Raw genomic sequence first — 13,557 nt, forward strand, 5'->3', positions numbered from 1 at the left:
ATTAGTCACAGTTGTGAAAGAGGAAACAAATCAAAAGAAAAAAACATAAGAAAGAATAAAGTAAGTGAAAAAATATGCTTCCATCTGCATTCAGTCCATCATTTCTTTATCTGGATATGGATAACTTTGTGTTGCTGAGAAGAGTTGAGTCATTCATAGTTGATCATCACATAATGATGCTGATACTGTGTACAGTGTTTTCCTGGTTCTGCTTATTTCACTTTACATCTGTTTGTACAAATCTTTCCAGGATTTTTTGAAATCTGCCTGTTCCTCATTTCTTCTTGCACAGTAGCATTCTGTTACATTCATATACTCCAGCTTGTTCAGCCATTCTCCAATTTACAGGCTTCCCCGCAATTTCTAATATTTTGCCACCACAAAAAGGGCTGCTATAAATATTTTTGCAATGAAGGTCCTTTTCCCTTTTTTACGATCTCTTTGGGATACAGACCTAATAGTGATATCGCTGAATCATAAGGTAGGCAGAGTTTGGTTGCCCCTTCTATTGTTTTATGTCATTGCCCCTCTAGAAGGTTGTTTCTACTTAGAAGCTAGAAGACAGAGATGATGGATAGCAGTAGTGGGATACATATAGGTAGCTATATCTATCCATCTATAGTCACATCACTCTTTTCATTTTAAAAAACAAAAATATATTTTGAAGAAAAATGTAAAATTCTAGTCTTTTTTTTCAGATTGCCCAAAAACTTGTTCTGCAACTGGCATGCTAATCATAGGCCTTAGGCCTTGTTGAAATCAGGAATAACTGAAAGTCCAATTCATTCCCTACAAAAGATCCTGAAAAAAATGAGACTAATCACAATTCATTGTCCCCCCAATTTCTTTTAAGTTTAAATTTGTTTAAAACTTTTAGATAATTCTTCTTTAGTCTGGCTATTTCTGCAAGAAAAAGCTTCAAAAATTGGATAGCAATTTAGTACGGGAACCTCATGCATTATCCAACAAAAAGTTCCAATTCTTTTTTTTTGTTCAGAGCAGGTTACATCCTTTAATGACATAAGAGTCAACATGGCATAGTGGATAAAGATCCAGCCTTGAAGTTAGGAAGACCAGTTCAAGTCCTCTCTCTGACACATACCTCTGTGACCCTGGGAAGTCACTTGACCTCTCAGTGTTCTCAATCAACTTCCTAAAACTAAGAAGCAGATATGTTGTCCTGTATTGGTAGAGAAAGTTTACTCCCTCAGATATGCTATATGCCAATAAAATCACAGGTCTAGTTCCCATTTCTTTCTGCCTTTAATGGCAGGGCCATAGAAATACATGTGGATATATACAATCTTAGTCTTTCAAGAATAAGAAAGGGAAACAACATGAACTTCTTCTTTTAGAGAAGGTCAAATATTGAGAGTTTTTTTTTCTCTTCTCCCCTTACTGTTATGGTAAGAAAAATTCATTCTTTAATTATTTATCAATGTCTATAGTAAGAATCAGTTTAGGGGAAGATGGATTTTGGATACACATGACAAAATTAGAGTTGTTGCAATTAACTAAAAAATATTTATTGAGTGTACAAAGCATGTATTCCCTCCTAGCTACAAAGGAGTACAATACATGGGTTCTGACCTCAAGGTTAGATATTATTAGAATGACAAAATACATTTATGTATGTGTATACATATACACATACATATATGTATCATGTAGTATATTTTTCAATGAATATACTCCGTGGCAGTGGGGCATAATGTGTGGAGAGCTGGCCTCTGAAGAAGCCCTGGGTTCAAATTGCCATAGTTCAAGCCTATACTGCCTGTAAGATCCTGTGCAAAAACCTTAACTTTTCTGGGCCTTTGTTAACTTTATGAGACTATAAATTGCAGAGTAGTTGTTTCAGAACTATTATTGGGAGAGGGAGTTTCCTCAAGGAGCTCCCTACACTGATAAAACCACACGTCTGGACTAAAAAAAAAAAAATCCTCCAAGATATTTTTTAGCCCTATAGTTTTAATATAGAAACATCACCTCGATGGAAATATGTACATAAAAGCATTTTAGAAAGTTTCATTGAGAAAGCTGCCCCACTTCAGGAAGTATATGAATTAATTCTTTTCCCCTGAATTTAATAACAGATAAATTTTATCGAAGTTGGTGATATGTTCTACCTTTCAGCCCTTCAGCCTTTTCTCTGGGTCTGTGTACTTCTGCATGCTCCTGGTAACCCCCTTTTAGTGGAGCCATGGAGTTTGAATGTCCTTCATGTTTCCTAAACACAGCCTAGCTATTTCCTAATCTTCCTTTGTAGCTTACTTAACCTGTCCCAGCTTGTCATAAGCAGAGGTAAGTGATGAGATTACTCAATCTCATTCTGTCATAATATAATACCTCTGTCTAAGCATAGGGATAAGAACTAAAGAGATGCATTGATAGAGAACTCAATTCAGCAGAGCAGTTGAAGGATTTAATCTGACTAGCTCTTATCCCAATGTGTTCAACACCACTAAACACAGCATTCCTTAGTTCCCCTCCTACTCTCTCCTTCCCTTCCCACCCCCACCCCCCACCCTTCAACCCCCTCACCCTCTTCCTAACTGTGCATTTCTTGTAACTGGTTCCCTGGTTTCCTCTTATTATCATTATTATTACTCAGCAACCTACTAAAAGACCAAGGGACCACATATCCCTAGAAGACCTTTAGCATTTTGAATGTATCTATCCCCTGTGGACTATTCATAGTAGGAAACAGACCAGAATCACATAGTATTAAAAAAATATATATGGATAGGAGGCAGTCTCCACCACTGGGGGCAATACTTATATTGGTAAGACTGAACAAGTATAACTCTTCCTAAAGAGTAGCAGTGTTTTAAATATCACACAAAATATAGAATTAGACATGATTTCTCCCCAATGGGAAACTCCCTAGAAAGACACAACCCAAACAAAAGGAAGTTAAAGGTGTTGGAGATGGTAGTTGAGTGAAATAAGGAAGGCTTTATTATTTTAATCATAATTTTTTCATGAAAAATGCATATAGAATTTATTGATTGGCATGAGAAAAACACTTTGTAAAGCCTCATAAAGCACTATTATAAGTTCGAGTCACTTATAGTTATTAAGATTTTCCATTCGTTCATTGACCATTTATTAAGTACTCATTAAATTAGGTGATTTAATCATCATTTTAATCTTTGGAATATTCAAGGATAGAGTGAAGCCTGGAGTCAGGAAGACCTGAGTTCAAATACAGCCTCAGATACATACTAGTTATATGACCCTGGGCAAGTCACTTAACCCTGTTTGCCTCAATTCCTCATTTGTAAAATAAGCTGGAGAAGGAAATGGCAAATCACTGCAGTATCCTTGACTGGAAACCCCCAAATGTGGTTACAAAGAGTTAGACACAACTGAAACAACTGAACAACTACATGGGCAGAGTGAAGAAGGCTTCAAAAGAAGTGGATCCATAAGGAGGAAGGGAAATAATTTCCCCTTCTGGAAATGGAATGTTATTTTTACTCCATTCTTTTGTAAATTTAACAAATACTAAGTAGCCATTATATCCTCAGCTTGGTGAAGGTAGGCTTATAAAGTCTTGTCCACTATTTAATTGGAAAGATCCATTGATTTTTCTTATTTTTCTCTACCCCCTGATGTTTCTTTGTGTTGAGTATAACATTATGACATAATTACAAAACACAGAGATGGAAGGGACCTCAGAAGTCATGTAGTCCAACCTGTACCTGAACACTGATAGCTAGCCTGGACTTGAAGGCTGCAGATACCTCCCAAAGGAGCCCATTACACTTTTGAGGAGCTGTAATAGTTACGAGCTTTTCCTTCCACCAATTTTAAACATGCAATCTCCTTCTTAGTACTTAATTCTGCCCTATGTGTTCCAATAGGGCAAGTCAAATTCTTCACATTTAAATGCCTAAAAATATCACTGCACTCTTCAGGGAGTGAACCCTGAGAGCCCACCTCTCTGGGCACTAACTGGTGGAGGGCTTCCATGTATAGGTAATAGGGTTTTCTGAATTTTTAGAACAGAGGCCTAGATCTCTGAACTCATTCATCCACTCTGCTCATTAGAGGTCATGGTAGCATAAACATGTATATAAAGATTCTTCAATGATCTAGGTATGCAGGAGAGAACCTTTCCCTCCTAGAGAATTTCCCCTCAATAATGAAAACCTTGTGATTGTTAGGTGGGAAGAAATGGGACTTCCAAGTAGAACTAGTTCTCTTTTTACTGTACTTGTGATTTCATTGATAGGAAACTCCCTCCCCCAACACATATTGGAAACCACTCTACAACTTACTAGTCTTCAAGACTAATGTTTGGAGCACTGAGGGGCTAAGTAACTTGCCCAGGATAATGCTTTGTTGCTGTTGTTGTTGTTTGGTTCTAGCAGGTGGTTTTTATTTTTTTTTTCATTTAATAATATTTTATTTTTTCTAATTACATGTAAAGATGGTTTTCAACATTCATTTTCTTCTCTCTCCTTACCTCCCTCCCCTCCTTTCCTCTCCCTTCCCCAAGACAGCAAGCAATCTGATATAGGCTATACATGTATAATCATATTAAACATGTTTCCACATTAGTCATGTTGTGAAAGAAGAATCAGGACAAAAGGGAAAACCTGTGAGAAAGAAAAAAACGGGAGAGAAAACAGTATGCTTCGATTTGCACTCAGACTCCATAGTTCTTTCTCTGGATGTGGATAGCACTTTTCATTTTAAAAAAAATTTTAAATTTATTTATTGGATGTTAAATGACTTGCCCAGCTACAGGATAATAGTTTGTCATAGGGTGAACTTGAATTCATGTCTTCGCAACTTGAAAGCCAGCTATCTACACATTATGTAACATTGGCTGTCATATTTGTACTTTGGAACAATGAATTATGATTTTTTTTCAAGAATGAGAACACCTAATGGAGGAACTTTCATTACACTAAATCTGTGACTTGGTAGGTAAATCCTGTAGAGTTGTCTGAGTCACAAAAAAAATAGGGTCATATTGCTAGTAAGCGTCAGAGGCAGGATTTGATTCTATCTGATTCCAAGCCTAGCCTTCTATTCACTACACCACTCCTCTCCTCCCACCTATATTCAGCTGGGAATGGGGCCTGAACTACTTGATCAATTGAGAAGCGATTTGGGGACAACACAAAAAGACATGCATGTTCTCCATGTTTGGGTTCCACCATATGGAATCTTTGTACTTGCATACTATGCCAATTGATGGTGTATTCATTTATAGAAGAATTGATGAGGGGAATGTTGTCTTATAAAAATCTTACTATGCCATTTCAATAAATGCCTTTGCTTTTAACTAATTGTGTCCTCTGGCTAACTATTGAAAGGGAAACAGGTCAGTGGTGACTTGGGAACTATTGCTTTATAGAGACGGATTCTTAGAATACTTTGATCCTGGAGAAGCTAATCCTCCTGGGGAGGTGACTCTGAGTACAAGTTGGCCACGGTGTCCTCCTGGGTGCACCACATGTAGACTGAAGAGAATTCATCACCATGCCCATCGTATCTGCAGCTGCCCTGTTCCACAATCACCATTGTTGCTTGTGGCCACCAGTGCTGCTTCTCAACTCTGACTTCTGTGCCATCTGATGAAGCTCTACTCATTTCTGCTGATTCTACTCCAGACCTCCTAGGCTGTATGCCTGGGAGCTATTGTTCATGTTCTTTGTGAATTAGCTCTTACAGAGGCCAACATGCCTGGCCTCTGAATTCATCACATTCTTTAGTCTGTGTTTTTCACCTACCTCTCAGTTCCACCTAGGTGGTACTCAAAAGATCCTCTCACACAGGAATTTGCTAAGACACTTTCTCATTTCTCTCCACTGAGGGTCTTTAGCCCTGAATCCTATCTGAGTTAAAGTGTTTTCTTTTACCTCTTCTCCTCCTTAGGGCAGTCAATGCACATTGTCCAAGTCTCCCACTATGTTTTTCTGCTGTTGGGGATAAACACATGCACCTCTTTTCACTGGTCCTTTCAATTCCCATGATGTCCTTGCTAAGTAAATTGTTATTTTATTATTAGTGACTTAGAGCAGCCTTTCATATAGTTAAATAGTTTGAAATTCTTTTGAGAGTCACACAATATATTTATTATTGTATTATATATGCATTAATTTAATCTATTAATTTAATATTTATATAGCACTTTAAGGTTTGCAAAGCACTACATGTATAATATATATTTCTATATGTCATCTCATTTGATCTCTACCACAACTCTGTGAGGCATGGTGCTATTATTCTCATTTTATAAATGATTAGATGCTTCTTTCCAGCTCTAAATCTATTATCCCTTCATCCTGTGAAAATTGGTGGCAGGGAGACATGAGTCTTCTGCTGGCATTCCTATCATCTCAACAATAACCTTGATCCCCTTACAGCTATAAAGCATTCCACCAATTAATTAATTAATTCCACTGATATAATGCTAAATATACAGATTTGAGTAAACCTTTAAGGATAACAAAAATGTTCTCTGCTGCTACTACTCTGATTTACTAACTTGTTCTTCTCATCCTGGTCTGTGAAATTCAAATCAAAATGGTCCTGCGACAAGACATTATGTAGCTACTGTTTTTTAGTATCTGATAAAAACTATTTTTGTAGGTGAACAAAAAATATTAATATATAAGTTCATCTTCTGGCAGTTCACTGAAAGTCTGCTCAAAAGAATACCAATAGTACACAGAATGATGGAGTTGGGGGACAGCACAAGGCACAGAGGGATTGATTATACCTCAGCCTGTTCCCATATGATTTCTGATCTCTGCTACATTTCTACTTTGGCATTCCAAGTAGCTTAAATATTGGGCAGTTAGGTGGTGCAGTGGATAGGACACTGGGCTTGGAATCAGGAAGACTTATCTCCATAAATTCAAATTCAGCCTTAACTACTAGCTGTGTGACCTTGGGCAAGTCACTTGACCTTATTTGCCTCAGTTTCCCCATCTGTAAAATGAGCTGGAGAATCTTTGCCAAGAAAACTCCAAATAGTGTCACTAAGAGTCAGATATGACTGAACAACAACAGTTTGAATATTAAGGGAATTTGACATCTGTTTAAAAATATCATTCTTAAGTTTTTATGGATCAGTGTTATGTTCATGCAATTGTGGTCAACAGTTCAGTCTGTGATAATCAATCTATCAGTTAATAAGCATTTATTAAGCACCTGCTACATGTCAGGCACTGTACTAGGTGCTAAGATTGGTTGGTTGGTTGTTGTCATCCATTCTTGAAGAGGACCAAAATGACATCACTATGCTAAAGTGAAGTTACCATGTGTCAGACTGTGGCTGATCAGACCAGTACGAGCTCAGAATGTTCTACCACAGGTTGGGCACAAACAGTTCATATGAACATTTGGGGTGGATTCTCTAAATTTGCCCATCTCATGTTTCTTTTGAGCTACTTCAATTCTGCTTTGCTTATAGAGCATAGCACCTTCTCTGATGTGGGCACACCATGATGAGTAGTCCTGTGCCAGTGTCTCCTGTGTCACACAATCAATTCCAAAGTTCTTAAGAGAGACCTTGAGAGTGTCCTTGTATTGCTTCTGACCACCAGGTGAACACTTGCCCTGTGTGAGTTCTCCAAAAAATGGTCTTTTTGGTGAGCATACATTTTGCACTTGAACAACATGCCAGCCCATTGGAGTTGCACTCTCTGAAATAGAGTTTGAATACTTGGCTGTTTAGTTTCAGAAAGGACTTCAGTGTCTGATATTTATCCTGCCAAGTGATCTTCAGAATCTTCCTAAGACAATTCATATGGAAGCAATTCAGTTTTCTGGCATGGTGCGGATATACTGTCCAGGTTTCACAGGCATACAACAATGAGGTCAGCACAAAGGCTCTATAGACCTTCAGTTTGGTAGTCAGTCTAATACCTCTTCTCTCCCACATGTTGCTTCAGAGCCTCCCAAACACTGAGCCAGCTCTGGCAATGTGTGCATCAACCTCATTATCAATGTGTACATCCCTGGAAAGTACACTACGAAGGTAAATGAATTTCTCCACAGAATTCAAAACTTCTCCATTTGCTATAACTCATGGTTCCACTTATGGATGGTGTGGTGGTGGCTGATGGAGCACCTGTGTTTTCTTGGTGTCAATTGTTAGGCCAAAGTCAACAAAAGAAGCAGAGAATTGATCCATACTTTGTTGAATCTCAGCTTCAGAGGCTGCATTGAGTGCACAACCATCTGCAAACAAAATCATGCACCAACACTCCCTCCACTTTGGTCTTGGCTTGTAGCCTTTTCAAGTTGAAGAAGTTGAACAAGGACAAAGAATAAAACAATTCTTGCTCACAACAAGCTCACATTCTAGTGGGAGAGATAACAATACATAGATAAGCATATGCAATATGAATATAAAAGTGAATAAATATAAAATAGTTAAATACAAAGCAATTTGGGAGGGAAGACACTAGCAGTTGTGGGGATCAGGAAAGGCTTTATGCAGAAGCTGGCGAGAGTGACTCTGAGAAAAGGAGGGATGTGTGATGGTCAGCATACCCCACTACCCCCATCCAATTTCCCCTTACTTTCCTGTAGGGCAGGATAGATTTCTATGCCCCATTCCCTATATATCTTATTTCTAGTTGCATGCAAAAACAACTTTTTTTTTGAGCAGCTGCTTTTAAAACTTTGAGTTCCAAATTCTCTTCCCTCTTCCCTTTCCACCCACCCTCCCTAAGAAGGCAAGCAATTCAACATAGGCCACACATTTATCATTATACAAAACACTTCCCCAATAATCATGTTGCGAAAGACTATTTTGTCCCTCCATCCTATCCTGTCCCCCTTTATTCAGTTTTCTCCTTTGACCCTGTCCCTTTTCAAAAGTGTTTGGGTTTGATTACCTCCTCCCCCTATCTGCCCTCCCTTCTATCATCCCCTCTTTTCTTCCCCTTCCCCCTACTTTCCTGTGGGGTAAGATACCCAACTGAGTGTGTATGTTATTCCCTCCTCAAGTCAAATCCAGTGAGAGCAAGATTCACTCATTCCCCCTCACCTGCCCCCTCTTCCCTTCCAACAGAACTGCTTTTTCTTGCCACTTTTATGTGAGATAATTTACCCCATTCTATCTCTCCCTTTCTCCTTCTTTCAATATATTCCTCTCTCATCCCTCAATTTGTTTTTATTTTTTTAGATATCATCCCTTCATATTCAACTCACCCTGTGCCCTCTGTCTATATATATATGTGAGTGTGTGTGTGTATACATATATATATATATATTTATATATGTATGTATGTATGTATGTGTATGTATATTCCCTTCAACTACCCTAATACTGAGAAAGGTCTCATGTACGACACACATCATCTTTCCATGTAAGAATGTAAGCAAAACAGTTTCACTTTAGTAAGTCCCTTATGATTTCTCTTTCTTGTTTACCTTTTCATGATTCTCTTGATTATTCTGTTTGAAAGTCAAATTTTCTATTTAGCTCTGGTCTTTTCACTGAGAAAGCTTGAAAGTTCTCTATTTTATTGAAAATCATATTTTGCCTTAGAGCATTATACTCAGTTTTGCTGGGTAGATGATTCTTGGTTTTAATCCTAACTCCTTTGACCTCTGGAATATCATATTCCAAGCCCTTTGATCCCTTAATGTAGAAGCTGCTAGATCTTGTATTATCCTGATTATGTTTCCACGATACTCAAATTGTTTCTTTCTGGCTGCTTGTAGTATTTTCTCCTTGACCTGGGAACTCTGGAATTTGGTGACAATATTCCTAGGAGTTTTCTTTTTGGGATCTTTTCCAAGAGGCAATGGGTGGATTCTTTCCATTTCTATTTTACCCTCTCATTCTAGATTATCAGGGCAATTTTCCTTGATAATTTCTTGAAAGATGATGTCTTGGCTCTTTTTTTTGATCATGGCTTTCAGGTAGTCCAATAATTTTTAAATTATCTCTCCTGGATCTATTCTCTAGGTCAGTGGTTTTTCCAATGAGAGATTTCACATTGTCTTCCATTTTTTCATTCCTTTGGTTCTGTTTTATAATATCCTGATTTCTCATAAAGTCACTAGCTTCCACTTGCTCCAATCTAATTTTTAAGGTGGTATTTTCTTCAGTGGGCATTTGGACCTCCTTTTCCATTTGACCAATTCTGCCTTTCAAAGCATTCTTCTCCTCATTGGCTTTTTGGAGCTCTTTTGACATTTAAGTTAGTCTATTTTTTAAGGTATTATTTTCTTCAGTATTTTTTAAGTCTCCTTTAGCAAGTCACTGACTTGTTTTTCATGGTTTTCTTGTATCACTCTCATTTTTCTTCCCAACTTTTCCTCTAATTCTCTCACTTGCTTTTCCAAATCCTTTTTGAGCTTTTTGATGGCTTGAGACCAATTCATATTTTTCTTAGAGGCTTTTGATATGGGCTCTTTGACTTTGTTGACTTCTTCTGGCTGTATGTTTTCATCTTCTTTGTCTCCAAAAAGAGATTCTAAAGTCTGAGTCTGAGTCTGTTTTTGCTGCCTGTTCATGTTCCCAGGCCACTGCTTGATCCTTGAGCTTTTTGTCAGGGTATGACTGCTTGTAGAGTGGAGAGTACTTTGTCCCAAGCTTTAGGGGCTACACTGCTGTTTTCAGAGCTACTTCTACTCCTCCATCACTGCAAGCTCTGCCATAGCAGCGCTCTTCCTCCCCCAAGAACCGCCAACCAGGAAACGACCCAGATCCAAGCAGCACCCAGCAAGAGAACCTGCCTCTTCACTAGCAAAGCTCTCCTTGCACTCCCACTCTGATCCACCACTTGATTTCTCCCACCATGTGAGGCAGGGACTCAGGAAGCAGCTGACCCTGGAGCTCTGGAAGCAGCCGCAGGTGCTTTGTGTTGTTGTTGTTGCCACTACCACTGCACCACCTCCACCACCCCCAGGGCTGGGGCAGGAGTGCTCTCACTGGGATCCAGCAGTTTCCCACTAATCTACTCTATGGTCTTTGGCATTTGTGAGTTGAGAAGTCTGGTAACTGCCATACCTCAATGATTCATGGACCTCAGGCCTGCTCCGCCTGACTCCAGGTCTGGTTGGTCCTGGCAGGGACTACGCTGAGCTGTACTCTGCTCCCAGCACCATGTGATAAACCCTTCTGAGCAACCATCCACGCTGTCCTGGGCTGGAGACCTGATTCTCTCTGCTATTTCGTGGGTTCTGCTGCTCTAGAATTTGTTCAGAGCCATTTTTACAGGTATTTGGAGGGATTTGGGGGAGATCTTAAGCAAGTCCCTGCTCTCCAGCCACCATCTTGGCTCCACATCTGCTTTAAAGCTTTTTTAAAAAATAGTTTAGATTTTATACTAGAGGCAATAGGAAACTACTGGAGTTGACCACATAGGAGAGTAACATGGTCAGACCTGTGTTTCAGGAAAATTATAATGAACCAGTTCCAGTTCAGTTTATTGGTTGACAGGATATTTTGAGGTCCACATTTATAATATGGGCATCTGTTGTTTGTCAGTCCATGAAAGATAGCAAGTTTCTGACGTATAATAATTCTAACCATTAGCTCACATCCTGTCTTGATAAATACTATATTTTTTTCAGCCTTCAGTGAGGTGGTATACAGCTTCTACACACAGTATCCTCACAAAGTCTTCACTGATTACTAAGTCCAGGCTCTTTAAAAAAAGTCCTTCCAATAGTCAAAGGATATGAATAAGCAGTTTTCAGAGGAAGAAATTAAAGCTATCTATAGGCATATAAAAATGTTTTAAATCACTATTTGCTAGAGAAATGCATATCAAAACAATTCTTAGGTACCACATCTCTCCTGTCAGATTGGTTAACTTGACAAAACAGGAAAATGGTAAATGCTGGAGAGGATGTGGGAAAATTGGAACATTATTACATTGTTGGTGGAATTGTGATCTGATACAGCCATTCTGGAGAGCAATTTGGAACTATACCCAAAGAGCTATAAAAATGTACATGCCCTTTGACCCAGCAATACCACTTCTAGGGCTATATCCCAAAGGTGGGAAAGGAACCTGTTTATAGCAGCTCTTTTTGTGGTGGCAAAGAATTGGAAATCAAGGGGATGCCCATCAATTGGGGAATGGCTAAACAAATTGTGGTATATTAATGTAATGAAATACTATTGTGCTATAAGAAATGAGGAACGAACAGTCTTCATTATAACCTGGAATGACTTATACGAAATGATGCTGAGTAAGGGGAGCAGAACCAGATCATTATACATGATTACAGACACATGATATCTATAAGGACTAACTTTGATGGACTTGTCTCTTCTCATCAATGCAAGGTTCAAAAACAGCTCCAAAAGACTTATGATGGAAGAAGCTACGCACATCCAGAGAAAGAATTTTGGAGTCTGCATGCCAATTGAGGCAAACTTTTTGCTCTCTCTTTTTTTTTCTTTTTTAAAATTTGGTTTTGTTTCTCCTTTCTCATGATTCATTCCATTGGTTATAATTCTTCATTGCAATTGGACTATTATGTAAATAAGTTCAATGTGAAGGTATATGTAGAACCTACATTGGATTACATGCTGTCTCGAGGGGTTGGGGGGAAGAGTGGGAGGGAGAGAAATTTGGAACTCAAGTACTTGTGGAACTGAGTGTTGCAAGCTAAAAATAAATTTAAAAAACCTCAAAATAAAAATAATCCTCCCATAATTTCTGGTGGCAATGACCTGATCCTTAATTGCAATCATTTCTATTTCAATAAATAAATCCTCAAGACTCAGCCATTTGTTCATTTGTTTAATGCTTCTTCATTAATACATTGACAAACTGAAGGAATTCATATGAATGTCACCTATGGAGGGCTTTTTGATTCTTCTCTTATTTATTTTATCTATTTCATAGGTTCCATCTGAAAGTAAGCCACTTTTCGTTACATCTGAAAAATCCAAAGTTGTATACCTGATGTCAATCTATACTGTTGCTCAATGAAATGATATCTGCTTATTCCAAAAAGTATTTCTGTATGTTTTGGACCTGCTCTGAGAAGACCTGCCCATTCTCTTACAACCTTTTGGTGAGGAAGTACTATTTTTTCTATTGCTGGCTTTGGATGATATGACCCATGTTTTGTTAATGTGTGCATTTTTGCTAAGTTAAATCAAGTGAACAAGCATTTATTACCATATGCCAGACATTGTGCTAAATGCTGGGCATACTAAGAAAGGCAAAAAGAAAAAAACACATGTCTTCTCAAGGAGTTTATAAGATAAAGGAAGAGATATTTTTCAAATCTTTTAAAATCCATTTTACAATTCTGAAAGTGTACATTAATTCTGGTTAAGAGTACATCAAAACAGATTTCCATAGGTGTTAATTGCTTTAAACATTCAGTTTTGATTTTAAGATACCATTTTCTACATGTATTCATTCAATAGTTTTATGCTCAATGGCTGGCCTGAAGAAGACCAAGGTATTTCGAAGTATTGCCTTTATACATTTGTTCAGTTTGTCATCAGAATTCAAGCTCAAAGCATTCAGACTCTATCTCCCCTTAGCATATGTTACAAATTTTATATTCACTGGGTCTAAATGACTTTTTAATACCTAAGAA

The sequence above is a fragment of the Trichosurus vulpecula genome, chromosome 5 (genome assembly GCF_011100635.1).
Source record: "Trichosurus vulpecula isolate mTriVul1 chromosome 5, mTriVul1.pri, whole genome shotgun sequence".
Taxonomy (NCBI): Eukaryota; Metazoa; Chordata; class Mammalia; order Diprotodontia; family Phalangeridae; genus Trichosurus; species Trichosurus vulpecula.